Source organism: Hordeum vulgare, chromosome 7H (genome assembly GCF_904849725.1).
Source record: "Hordeum vulgare subsp. vulgare chromosome 7H, MorexV3_pseudomolecules_assembly, whole genome shotgun sequence".
Lineage (NCBI taxonomy): Eukaryota > Viridiplantae > Streptophyta > Magnoliopsida > Poales > Poaceae > Hordeum > Hordeum vulgare.
Window position 1 is genome coordinate 210,248,668 of NC_058524.1, and position 13,796 is coordinate 210,262,463.

A 13,796-nucleotide genomic window follows, 5' to 3' on the forward strand; every position below is an offset into this window, starting at 1 on the left:
AACATACGGGATTAACTGCATCCTTGACATAGAGGTTCAACCGATAGAGATCTTCATAGAATATGTGGGAGCCAATATGGACATCCAGGTCCCGCTATTGGTTATTGACTGGAGAGTGTCTCAGGTCATGTCTGCATAGTTCTCGAACCCACAGGGTGTGCACACTTAAGGTTCGGTGACACTTCGGTATAGTTGAGTTATAGGTGTTGGTGACCGAAGGTTGTTCGGGGTCCCGTATGAGATCTCAGACGTCACGAGGAGCTCCGGAATGGTCCGGAGGTAAAGATTGATATATAGGAAGTCCTGTTTTGGACACCGGAAAAGTTTCGGGCTCATCTGTAGTGTACTGGGAGTGCCGGGAGGGGTGCCGGGGACCATCGGGAGGGGTGTCACGCCCCAAGGGGCCTCATGGTCTGTGATAAGAGATAAACCATCCCCTAGTGGGCTGGAATAAGTTCCCACTAAGGCCCATAAGGTTTGAGAAGGAAAAAACACAAGGTGGAAAGAGTTTCCAAGTGGGAAGGAGGAATCCTACTCCAAATAGGATTGGAGGAGGACTCCTCCTCTCCTCCTTGCGCAAGGGAAGAAAGGGCTGCCCTAGGGCGCAGCCCTCTCCCTCCTCTCCCTCCTCTCCTCCTATATATACGAAGGGTTTTGAGGGTTTTAGACACAACAGAAAACAACCACGTGCTTCCCTCTCTCTCTAGATGTGTTTCTCCTCTAGTTTTAGTGGTGCTTAGGCTAAGCCCTGCTAGAATAGCACCACCACCACCCCGCCGCCGTGCTCGAGAACTCATCTACCTCTCCGCCCCTCTTGCTGGATCAAGAAGGTGGAGATCGTCATCCAGCGGTACGTGTGCTAAACGCGGAGGTGCCGTCTGTTCGACACTAGATCAGGAAGGATCGTGATGGGATCGCGGCACGGGCTGCAATTTGGATCATGAAGATGTTCCACTACATCAACCGCGTTATATACGCTTCCTCTTAGCGATCTACAAGGGTATGTAGATTCACTCTCCCCTCTCGTAGATGATCATCACCAAGGATAGGTATTGCGTGTGCGTAGGAAATTTTTTGTTTCCCATGCGACGTTCCCTAACACCACCTTCTCCGGTGCCCTCCTTTGGCCTATATTTAGAGTCGTGAGAGGAAACCCTTGCAGACTTTCTGGAATCGCGAATTTCTCCATCGCTCCGCCGCCACAGCGCTTCCGAGATCGGGAGCGTCAGGAGACCTCTTCCCGGTACCCTGTCGGAGGGAGGATTGACCCCCGGGAGCTTCTCCACCACCATGGCCGCTTCCCGGACGTGTCGTGAGTAGTCCTCCTTGGACCATGAGTCCATGACCAGTAGCTAGGTGATGTCTTCTCTCCAATCTTGTGCTTCAATGGTTAGACCTTATGAGTTGCCCTACATGATCAAGGCATCTATGTAATTTTTCTGCTATTGCTATGCTCGGTTTGTTGGGATTCGATGGATTATGAGATTATGTTTAGATTGTTATGAGTTATATATTTGATTATCCTTTTATATTATGTTCCTTAGTGATTCATGCATGTTCTCCGTTGCTATTTATTGATTTGGCCAAGTAGTAGATTGTAACTCCAAGAGGGAGCGTTATGCATGATTGTGGGTTCATGCCCCTCGATGTCTAGCTTGAGTGATAGAAACATGAGACTACAGGATGTGCTTGTTGCCACCAGGGAGAAAATAACGGTGCTTGTGACCACGGTTGCAAGGATTGTTTACCTTATGCATAGTTCGTTAATGCAGTTGTCCGTTGCTTTGAGTTTACATTTTGGGTGGGGCTCGCAACTTAATATCGACGAGATGTTCTGGATAGATATCTCAAGGTGGATGATTAGTAAGTAGATGCTGATGAATTAAAGGTCTATTGTCTTGGTGTACTGCCCATTACTATTGAACCTCTAACTATCAAGTAGCATAATTAGCATTGCGGTGCGATCATAATTCTGTCAATTGCCCAACTGTGATTTGTTTACCCAAGCATAGTTGTTTATCGTGTTTGGGAGAGAGACATCACTAGTGAACATCATGTGACTCCGGTCCATATCATCATCATTGTTTACACCTCCATCATTTACCGATTTCATTTACTTTCCCGTTGCAATCACTATTAATTTCTCGCTTGTGTTTTGATCCTTTGCAACCTACAAGGCTGGAGAGATTGGGAACCTCTCTGTACTCGTTCGGAGCAAAGTTATTTGTTGTGTGTGCAGGTCCACATCTTCTGCTAGCGCCAGTGTGGAAAACACCTACTTGTTGAGCCTAGGAGTCATCCTGGTTCGATAAACCTTACAGTCTCCGTGTATGGGAAATCTCCTGCTGACTACATCTCCACCTTCCACTTGGGGTAACCAACGAGGGGCGAGAAGTATATCCACCAACTCGTTATCACGACCTCATCGATTCCGATTGACAGAAAACATTGCCTTAACGATCCCGATGTGCAGTTGATCTCATCAACCATGCACATAGCCGATCTCAAGAACGACGATGGATCTCATCAGCCGCCTCCACATATCAAATATGCTGAAACCTAAACCACTAGCACATGCTCTAATACCACTGTTGGGTTCTACCGTAGGTGCATCGCATGCGAATTAATTTTTTCCTACACGCAGAACATCCAAGAACATGCTACGGAGATGGATCACACATTGTTACCACTAGACGCGCATTGTCGTGCAGTGGAAGTTGAGTTGGGGCAGCATGTCCGCGTGTTACGTCTGCTCCTCGTCCGATGCCCCTCGAACAGTCGGTCGCTGGATCATCTCTCTCGAACAGCTGGCCGCTGATACGTCCTTTTTGCATCATGTTTTCATGTTGATATTTATCGCTTCTTGGGCTGTTATTTCACTTCACGGTACAATTCTTATGCCTTTTCTCTATTATTTTGCAAGGTTTACATGAAGAGGGACAATGTTGGCAACTAGAATTCTGGCCTGAAAGTGGAGCAAAGTTGAGATACCTATTCTACGCAACTCCAAACGCCGTAAAAATCAACGAGGATTTTTTTCGGATTTATAAAAAATACTGGGCCAAAGAAGTGCACAGGGGCGCGTGCAGGTGGCCACAAGCCTGCACGGCGCGGCCACCCCCCAGGTCGCGCCATGAGGGCTTGTGAGCAGCCTGCTGGCCCACTTGCCCCCCTCTTCTGCTATATGAAGGGTTTCGTCTGGAAAAAAATCAAGGAGGAGCTTTTTCGTGGTTTCGCCGCCGCCACGAGGCGGAACTTGAGTAGAACCAATCTAGAGCTCCAGCACGATGATCCTACCGGGGAAACTTCCCTCCCGGAGGGGGAAATCGTCGCCATCGTCATCACCAACACTCCTCTCATCGGAGGGGACTCGTCACCATCAACATCTTCATCAGCACCATCTCATCTCCAAACCCTAGTTCATCACTTGTAACCAACCTCCGTATCGCGACTCCGATTGGTACTTGTAATGTTGCTACTAGTGTTGATTACTCTTTGTAGTTGATGCTAGTTGGATTAATTGGTCGAAGAGTTTATGTTCAGATCCTTGATGCTACTCATTACCTCTCTAGTGATGATTATGATTATGCTTTGTGAGTAGTTACTTTTGTTCCTGAGGACATGGGATAAGTCATGCTAATAGTAGTCATGTGAATTTGGTATTCGTTCGGTATTTTGATGTGTTGTATGTTGTTTTTCCTCAAGTGTTGTTATGTGAACGTCGACTACATAACACTTCACCATTATTTGGGCCTAGAGGAAGGCATTGGGAAGTAGTAAGTAGATGATGGGTTGCTAGAGTGACAGAGGCTTAAACCCTAGTTTATGCGTTACTTCGTAAGGGGCTCATTTGGATCCACTAGTTTAATGCTATGGTTAGACTTTGTCTTAATTCTTCTTTCGTAGTTGCGGATGCTTGCGAGAGGGGTTAATCATAAATGTGATGCTTGTCCAAGTCAGGGTAGTACCCAAGCACTGGTCCACCCACATATCAAACTATCAAAGTAACGAACGCGAATCATATGAACATGATGAAACTAGCATGACAGAAATTCCCGTGTGTCCTCGGGATCGTCTTTCCTCCTATAAGACTTTGTCGAGGCTTGTCCCTTGCTACAAAAGGGATTGGGCCACTTTTCTGCACCGTTCCTACTTTTGTTACTTGTTGCTTGCTACGAATCATCTCACCACACAATCACTTGTTACCGACAATTTCAGTGCTTGCAGATTTTACCTTGCTGAAAACCACTTGTCAGATCCTTCTGCTCCTCGTTGGGTTTGACACTCTTACTTATCGAAAGGACTACGATTGATCCCCTATACTTGTGGGTCATCAAGACTCTTTTCTGGCGCCGTTGCCGGGGAGTGAAGTGCCTTTGGTAAGTGGAACTTGGTAAGGAAACATTCATATAGTGTGCTGAAATTTATTGTCACTTGTCACTATGGATACTAATCCTTTGAGGGGCTTGTTCGGGGTATCTTCACCTCGAACGGAAGCACAAATAGTTGCTCCTCAACCTACTGCACCTGCTGAAAATATTTGCTTTGAATTTCCTTCGGGTATGCTTGAGAAACTGCTGGCTAATCCTTTTACAGGACATGGAACATCACATCCAGACTTGCATCTAATCTATGTAGATGAAGTTTGTGGTTTATTTAAGCTTGCAGGTTTGCCCGAGGATGAGGTCAAGAAGAGGTTCTTTCCTTTATCTTGGAAGGATAAGGCGTTGACATGGTATAGGCTATGTGATGACACTGGATCATGGGACTACAATCGGTTAAAATTGGAATTTCATCAAAAGTTTTATCCTATGCATTTAGTACATCGTGATCGGAATTATATTTACAATCTTTGGCCTCGTGACAGAGAAAGCATCGCTCAAGCTTGGGGGAGGCTTAAATCAATGTTATATTCATGCCCCAATCATGAGCTCTCGAAAGAAATTATCATTCAGAACTTCTCTGCTCGACTTTCTCATGATGAGCGCACCATGCTTGACACTTCTAGTACCGGTTCTTTTATGAAGAGAGATATTGACTTCAAATGGAATTTATTGGAGAGAATTAAACGCAACTTTCAAGATTGGGAGCTTGAAAAAGGGAAGGAGTCAGGTATGAATTTCACGTTTGATTGCGCTAAATCCTTTGTTGAGATAAAAACATGTAGTGATTTTAGCGCTAAGTATGGACTTGACTCTGAGATAGTAGCTTCACTGTGTGAATCTTTTGCTGCTCATATTGATCTCCCCAAAGATAAGTGGTTTAAATATCATCCTCCTTTACAAGTCAATGTAGTTAAACCCACTCCAGTTGAAGAGAAAATCATTGCCTATAATGATCCTGTTGTTCCCAGTGCTTACATTTAGGAACCACCTTTCCCTGTTAGGATGAAGGATCATTCTAAAGCTTCAACTGTGATACATAGAGGCTATATTAGAACACTGTCACACCCTGTTTTTCACCACAAGTATTTTATGTTGCCAAAATCCGAGCTTGTTAAAACTTTTTCAAATAATCTTGTGAGTGCAATGTGAACCCTTGTATGAGTGAATGCTTGCTTGTTTGATGACTCAAACCCATGAAAACTTATTATTTTGCTTTCTTCAAAAACCCTTTTTCCTTTATTTCAAGATCACCTTCACCATGTTGGGACACACTACTAGCTCATGAAGCCAAGTGGCACTTCCAACCAAAGTTGGTGATCTGATCCAAATATTATTTTCATTCTTTAAAAAACATTAATTGGTGATTTAAAATATAATTTTCCTATTTTATATCTATGTCTGTTTCTAAGGCCGGTAATGATATTCCCAGAAGGGAAATTGCTTTCCTGTTAGAAAATTATGAGTAAATTCATGGAAGCTCAGAAGGACATATATTTTCCATATATAAGATTTTCAACCCTACTTTCTATTAATATTATTTGAGTAAAACCCTGAAAACCATTTCTGTCTGTTTTAGCTTTTTGAGATGTTTCCGAAGGAAATTATCTCAGTAAATTCCCATAAAATTACAGGAGCCCTCCCAAGCCATATTAGGTGCTCACCTAAAATATCACCTTGATCCAAGGTGGGGAAGTGCACCTAATGAGCCCAAAACCCTCTGTGTCTAGAGTAGAGTTGGAACAACCCTACATTGCAACGTTTCTCCAATGGAGCTGAAACTTTGCAGAGGTGTTTAACACCCCAAATGAGGACTCCACACCAAAGATGGGATTTGTGAGACTCTGTTTGGCCACACTTCCTTTGTAAAGGACTGTGCTGGTCATTTTGAGGTATTTTCAAGTTTACAAAGCCAAACGTGTTCAATGGAGCTCAGATTTGGTGGAACCCCATGTTTTAACCCCAAGACCAAACCTGTTAAGTTTCATTTCGAGTGGTGGAGTGGAAGCACCCCAAGTCACTGTCGAACACCTACTGACGGGAAGGTAAAAACCCTCCTACCCACTGTTTTACCCAATGTCAAGGCCCCAAACTTGGTGAGTTAGAGCACCAGAACACCCTGAACACCCAGTCAATCAGCCCCTCCCCAAATCCAAGTACAAGTGACAAGAACTCCAATTTGAGCCGCAAGGCAGTACTGGCAACACTAGTGTTCCTTGCTCCCTTGACCAGCTCGAGCTCCCACTAAACCACAACGGCTAGGCAGACTCCCAGCAACACTCAGGACATGGAGGACACGTCCCAAGTGCCCCAGAGCGAGCCAGCATGCCGTGGCATGCCAAAACCGCGCTCTGGGCGCGCTGCAAAGAGCCACCAGCAAGGGGACGACGCTCCGGCCGGTCCCAACCTCCCCAGTTATGTCCAAATGCTCCCCCGACAACCATTCAGTGCAAAGCTACCCCACGGACCCTCTCCCCCTCGCGCAAGAGCTCAGGAGACGCGTGCCCGTGCGCGCCCGACGCGGCCGAGCATGCACGGTCGCTGCAGCTCGACCCCACTCGCTTTCCCTCTGCGGCCGTTGCACCAGGAAGTCCTAAACCATGTCCCGAACCCATGGTTTCCCGGCCAGCACCTCACTGTGCTCGCACGCGCGCCACGGTGAGTCACCGGCGCGCCCGAGTCGGGTCACTGTCGATGGCCTATAAATAGGTCCCCCCGGCAAGCCAGCACCCTCCAAGCAGCTTCACCACAACCAGTAGACACCCCCTAGCCACCCAGTCGAACTCGCAGAGCCCCGGTGCTCGAGATCGACCGAGGCCCCTCCGCCTCGGAGCTTCGGTCGATCTCCAGCTACACATCGGCTCCTGTGCTGCCCGACCTCCCATTACACTCCCCTTGACACCAGGAACATTTCCCCTAACTTTCCCGAGAGAATCCGCACCCCTAGCCCCTAGTTCAACACCAACCCGAAACCCTTCCGCCACGGGCACCTTGTCGCCGGCGACCCAGACCACCTCCGGTGATGTCCCGACCACGAGCAGGTAGGCGGAGACACGAGGGACCCGTTCCCGTTCCTGGATTGGCCTGAGGACAACGGCAGCCTCGCCGGCGTCCATCTCCACCTCTCTGGCTGGAGGTAGGAGAAGGACCCGAAAGGTGGAGCCCACCTGTCGGTGTCCTGGGGCAGCCAGCACGCAGCCGCTGACGCTGACCCCAGGGGCCCGCAGGTCAGGTTTGAACCTGGCCCGCGCGCGCCTGGTGGCCAGGCCTGTTGGCTGGGCCGGTTGGATCTGTTCCCCCTGGCCTTTTCCTTTTATTTTAATCCAGTAACTTAAATGATTTTTATAAAAATATTTAGCCAGTAGAAAAATATGATTCTTCCACCAGTAATTATCTAAGAATATGTAGTATTTGATTCTGTAATATTTGACATTTATCAAAAACAGAAACTATTTTGGTATAATAAAATGATATTAAAAGCATTTGTTTGCTTCTGTTTGCTTTTGAATAAATATGCTTAGCTAATAAAAACTATAGGAAACATATTCCAAAATAATAAACTGAATTTATTCAAGCCTTGCAACATTTTTAAAAGCACTTTGTGATCTGTTTTAGTGAGAGCTAGTATTTATTTATTCCTTTCTCGACGGTAGAGTTACCGAGTGACGGAGGATCCGGCGCGGAAGACCTCGAAGACCCCGGATACCTAGCTGACCAAGGCAAGCAGCCCTTTTGCCATGACTTAAGCATATGAAATGATGCATGCTAGAATAGCAAGTATTTTCCCGTTGCATGTGATCACAGTGCCGGTTCATCATTGATGTGAGGGTACCGAAGGCTTCACCGAAGCACTTGCATGTTGATGATGTTATTCACATGGCTCCTCGGAGCATGAGCATGATGAGCTGATCTTACCCTCTACGAGGATCATGCTACTGTCATGCTGACTAGTAGAATTATAGAATCATTGCACTGAGCTTGACCCTACCCCGTGAGGGTCATGTTATTACCATGTTGACAAGTAATGATAGAGCATATTATCATGAACATGATGATGATGAGTTAAATAAATAGTTTATGAAAACCCCGTCGGGTGCCACTAATGCCCGAGGGTGCTGATGAGTTGGTGATCACTTTTGGTGAAGTGATGCACCGGTGATTTGTGCGAGTATGGTTTCAGAAATGGGATTATATTTATGATGTGTCGACCATCCCAAACTTACCAGTACGACCACGATACCCCTTTATGGGATGGGGCTTTGTTGATTACTCTGGTCGGTGCTAGCAAAGAGCCACATTACTAGTGGCGGGAGTGATCGGTGTCACTCTCATGATGGGGTCGTGCCAGGTAGGACGACTATTCCATTATTATGAGTTCCAGGCACACCGTTGGTCCCTGCATGGTTGATACGGTCCAGAGTCGGTGCTCGTAAGACGTACAACATGTGGGTTGGGTACCAATCAAGTGGACCTCTTTGTCTAGTATCGTCAGGGGAAAGATGATGATCGGCTACTTACCTCGGGTATATGTGATATACCGCGAGTCGTGGATGACACGGAAGTTTCCCGTTTCTCGTGGGTCCAGCGTACTACCTCTGCAGAGTGTAAACTATTCGAATAGCCGTGTCCACGGTCAAGGACAGTTGGGTGGTGCTGCTTAAACTACGTCCAGTGTTTCCGCATAAACCAAAAGTGTGTGTGTGTGGTGTTAAAAAGGTGTTGTTATAATCATGATAAAATATGATCAAGTTCTGTGACTTGACATATAGGGTAAACCCGGATGGTTTAGCCCTCCTTAATACATTGAGGTTATGACAAGTCCGCTGACTTGGCATTTAGGGTGAACCCGGAGTGTTCAACCCCTAGCAGATATGTTGGTATCTGTAACCTGTTCTTAAGAGTAATTCTTTAACTTGTTGCATATACCTGATCATGCCACCACATTGCATTCCACTAAAGATACATGTTACTGTTATTCTTCACTATATATATATATATATATGTTCATATCATGGGCTGTTTGCGAGTACATTCAAAGTACTCATTGGCTTGCCACTGGTTATATTATTGACCAGACATGGAAGGTCCGGAGTTTGGAGACGAGTACGCCGTCGGAGACGAACCTGCGATCTAGGACGCTTCCAAGTCAGAATGCCTGTCGGTGTAGGCTTGATGGCATGGGCACCGCTTAGCCCTTACAAGTTTCCACTACTCGATGTATCCGTTTAATTTGGCTTTAGGCCTTGCTCTTGAACCCGACCTTCTGGTCGTTTGATGTAATAATTTCGGTACTTGGATGTAAGACTCTATTATTCAGTATCTGTGTTCAGTGAACATTGATCCTTGGGATCACTGGGCACGGCGAACTCGACTTGCTAGTCGGGGTCCCCACAGAACTGGTATCAGAGCCATCTTGACTATAGGAAGCCTTAGATAGCATGGACGTTAACCGAGAACGTTAGAACGCCAGCTGTCGTGGTTTTTTCATGGCAGATGTCCTCGTGAAAGGACTTAGTACTGGATCCATTGCACCTTGGTGGCGACTCAAAGGGGTTAAGCGGGAGAGACACGGTGATTTACCCAGGTTCGGCCCCTCTGAAGAGGTAATAGCCTACGTCCTGCTTTGGTGTGTATTGATATGGATTCGATTACAAGGAAGGCGTAACTCGCCTAACCCTAGAACTCGATGATTTCTAACCCCCCCTCTGTCCCCCGGGACTCGCCTTTATATACAGGTCGATCCCCTAGGGTTTACAAGGATTGTTTTCTCTCTACAACTAGTGACCCCTGTGGTTTCTAAGTCGCCATCTTCCGAAGCTTGGAGACTTTCCAAGAGCCACAACCGTCATACGACCTTGATTTGGCCACAACGAGGCCCAACTAAATGTTTGGGTGAATCGCCCAATGGATGACCCGGCCCAACTAGGACGGGTCATCCGCACGTAATATCCCCAACATTAGGCCCCAAATTGACTTGAACTTTTTCTTTTTCATGCCAACACCTCTGCCCCATTAAAGGCGATTCATCCCTCATTTTTTTCATATGTCAAAAATCGTACACCCGCCATTGGGCACTAAAAATCCCTTAAGTCGCCAAACCATTACTAATTGGCCTCTTCTTACTCCTCGACTTTCGGGAAGATAGCCACAACTCTAATGGATCTTTTAGCGCATCATTTATCCTGAAAGTTTCGGCGCACATTTATAGCGAATCTTTTATCTCCCGGCGGTTCCCGCTCATGGCGCCTCGATTCTTGCACCTGCCTCGATAAATAGGCCGAGGGGGGGGGACAGAACTGTCGCTTCTCACCTACCAGTCCCGTCACCTTCCTCCTCACCGGCACAGCGAGAAAACCGCATCGCCCCGAGGAATCCGCCGCCGACCGTGCCTTCGGCCTTCACACGAGGAGCTCCGGCGCCGCCTGTGAGCTTTCGCCGTCGTCCACCCTCGCGCCACAATCAACATATCCGCCATCGGCATCGTCGACTGCATCGCCGTCGGCCATCTCGTCGTTCACTTCGAACCTTGCCGCCGCCGGAAACTTCTCTTCCCGACGGGACGCCCGCGCTTCTCCAGCGGACCCCATCTCCGTCGACTCTTCTCTCCCGACAACATCAGGTTAGGCTTCTGCCTATCTTTAAGAGTAGATTTACTTTCTGTTCGAGCTTCCGCCATTGCCGTGTTCTTGAAGCTCGTTGCATACAGATGCTATCTGCTTCGAATCGATTAACACGAGTGTCGGTAGAATAGCTTAATACCCCGAATACCTTCACTTATCCGATGTACTTGTGAATCCTTTAAAACAACATCTTCACCAAGCGATGGGCATCATCTGATAATAAACTGTCGCGACCAGTCATTTTCTCTAGGTTTTCGCGTCTGTCTGATAGATCCACTCCTTTTTTACTGTTCGCAAAAAGTTGTTTATAGTCTTCATCTCCTAGTACTTCAAACGAATACCTTCACCGTCCCCAGAATGCAACCCTTGGGGATAGCCACCCTTCCATAAGTCGCCATAGTGATCCAACCCGCCCCTTTGATCTGGTGGGTCAAAAACCCCTTTTTAACCAAAGCACCCGACGGGTTAAATGAGCTGATTTTATCCCATACAATAAGTGTCCAAGACATGTAATATCATACTTTACTTATTTGTAGCATGGGCGCCGTCTTCAAGAGTGACTGGCTTCCTACCAAGGTTGACGACTCCATTTTAGCCGATTATGTGAAAACAGGCAGCTTGGATCCTCAGGACGTTATTGGCTGGCGCACCGGGTTCGGAGAAGACCTCCCTAACCCCAAGGAAGGGGAGATAGTCGTTTTTGTTGAACACCTGGAGCGAGGTTTTAAGCCGCCCGGATCAAATTTTCTTAGAGACGCCTTATCTTTCATGAACGTCCGGCTCCAGGACCTGGGACCCAACTCTATAAGTAATTTGTGTCAATTCCAAGTTCTCTGTGAGGCTTATCTACGGATCGAGCCTTCTGTTCCCTTATTCTGGCATTTTTTCCATCTGAATCGCCAAACGGAATTCCACAACGGCCCCAGCTTGGAACTTGGTGGTGTCAACGTCCAGCGCCGCAGGGATAGCCCATTCCCCTCACTTATCATGCCTAGCCATCCCAAAGGCTGGGGCGAGTCTTGGTTTTACTGTCAAGAGACATCTCCTGCTGGCGAGAACAAGCTTCTGGGCTACAGGCCAACTCGCCTTCCAACCAATTTCAAACTCCCAGACAAGCTCACCGAGGAGGAAGAATCGGAGTTCATCCCAATATTGTCCGAGTTAAGATCCTTGACGAACAACGGGCTTACCGGGATCGACCTAATCCGCTGTTGGGTCGAATGGCGCATCCTTCCTCTGAGCCGTCGGGACGGGCTGATGTGTGAATTTGATGGTACCCTGGATCATCCTCAATGCTACTTCCATACGTCTTTCACGGAGAAGGACATTGTTACCATTATCAAAAAGCTGACTGGCGAGCCTACGGGAAAATGTGGCCAAATCGGCCTCAAGCCTTTCTGCAAAACTAACCCGGCACCCAAGGTAAACAAACCTAAACTGCCCTTGGTTTTTATGCTTTATACTTCATTTGTGTTTGTAGTTTTGTAACATATGCCATTTCAGAAAGGCGATAAGTTCTGGTCCAGGAAGCCCAAAAAACAAGCCATGAAAAGTGCTAAGCCGCCCTCAAAGAAAACCAAGGGTAAGGGCAAATCTGTCGCAGTTGAGCCATCCGAAGTTGACGAATCTCAAGTCGGCGATGCACTTTCAGAGGTAAAAATTCGTCCTCCTTTCACTCGCCATTCATTGCTATTAACCTTCGTATTTATATCTCTCCCTCTCCTTGTAATAGAATGAAGATAACGAAAGCCAAGAAGACTCTATTGAGGTAATTTTTGTTTCCTCCGATTCATCTTCTTCTCCACCTAAGCCGGCCTGGCGAATATGTGTGAAAGTTCCCTTCTCACATCCAAATGCTTATTTGGACCCAAATTTCCTACTGAAGAAAGCACAGCACGCCTCAAACCGGAAAACACGAAGTCACTCTGGCGATCTGGTATCTGGCTTACCAGCAACAAACAAAAGAAAGCCAAGCGAGGTACTTTTATGAGTAACCATTATTCATGCTTCTTTGGATCACATTTGTAACCCGCCTGTATTATTGATGTATAACTCTTGCAGAACTCTCCTCCCACTTCCGCGACTGAGTGATGTCAACACTTCCACCAATGATTTGAGTTTCGGGGTAAGTCTTTTGATAACCTTGCCTCGACTTTTGAGAATAACGATCTTTTCAATTCCTTAACGTGCTTATTCCCTTTTGTCAGGGCACAAGCCAAGAAAAGAAAAACCAGTGGATCAACTCCTGATGCAACTTCAGAACCCCCGAAGAAATCAACTCCGAGTCAAGACAATCCGGATCAGGCTGAGCCTGCGATTCAAGTGGATCTTCCTGAGTCATCAAAGGAAACAATGGATGCCTTTAAATCGCGAACCCATTGATGACAACAGAAGACCCAGATGCTGTAGTTATTACTGGCTCTGGCTTTTCTAAGCCGGCGGCGACAGTTTTATCCAAACATGTAGCATCCTCCTCTCAGGCCATTCCCGAGTCTGGGCTCTCCAAGGCGAAACTTTCCGACTATGCAAATTTGGAGTTTAAGGAACTCTGTTCTGGCTTTGCAAGTCGCCTGGAGGCGAGCTATGAGATGGAGAAAAACCTGCTGAAGATGTTAAACAACAAACATGAGCTAAATTTTGTTATACTTATATTATTCCCATTAACCCCCAAGGGCCGGGTCAACAGTAAAAAGATGATCCGGGTCTTCGAAAATTTAGAAAAACCTTCGCGACCAGTAACCCCCAAGGGTCGGGTCATCAGTAAAAAGATGAGCCGGGCTTTGAAAATGTAGGA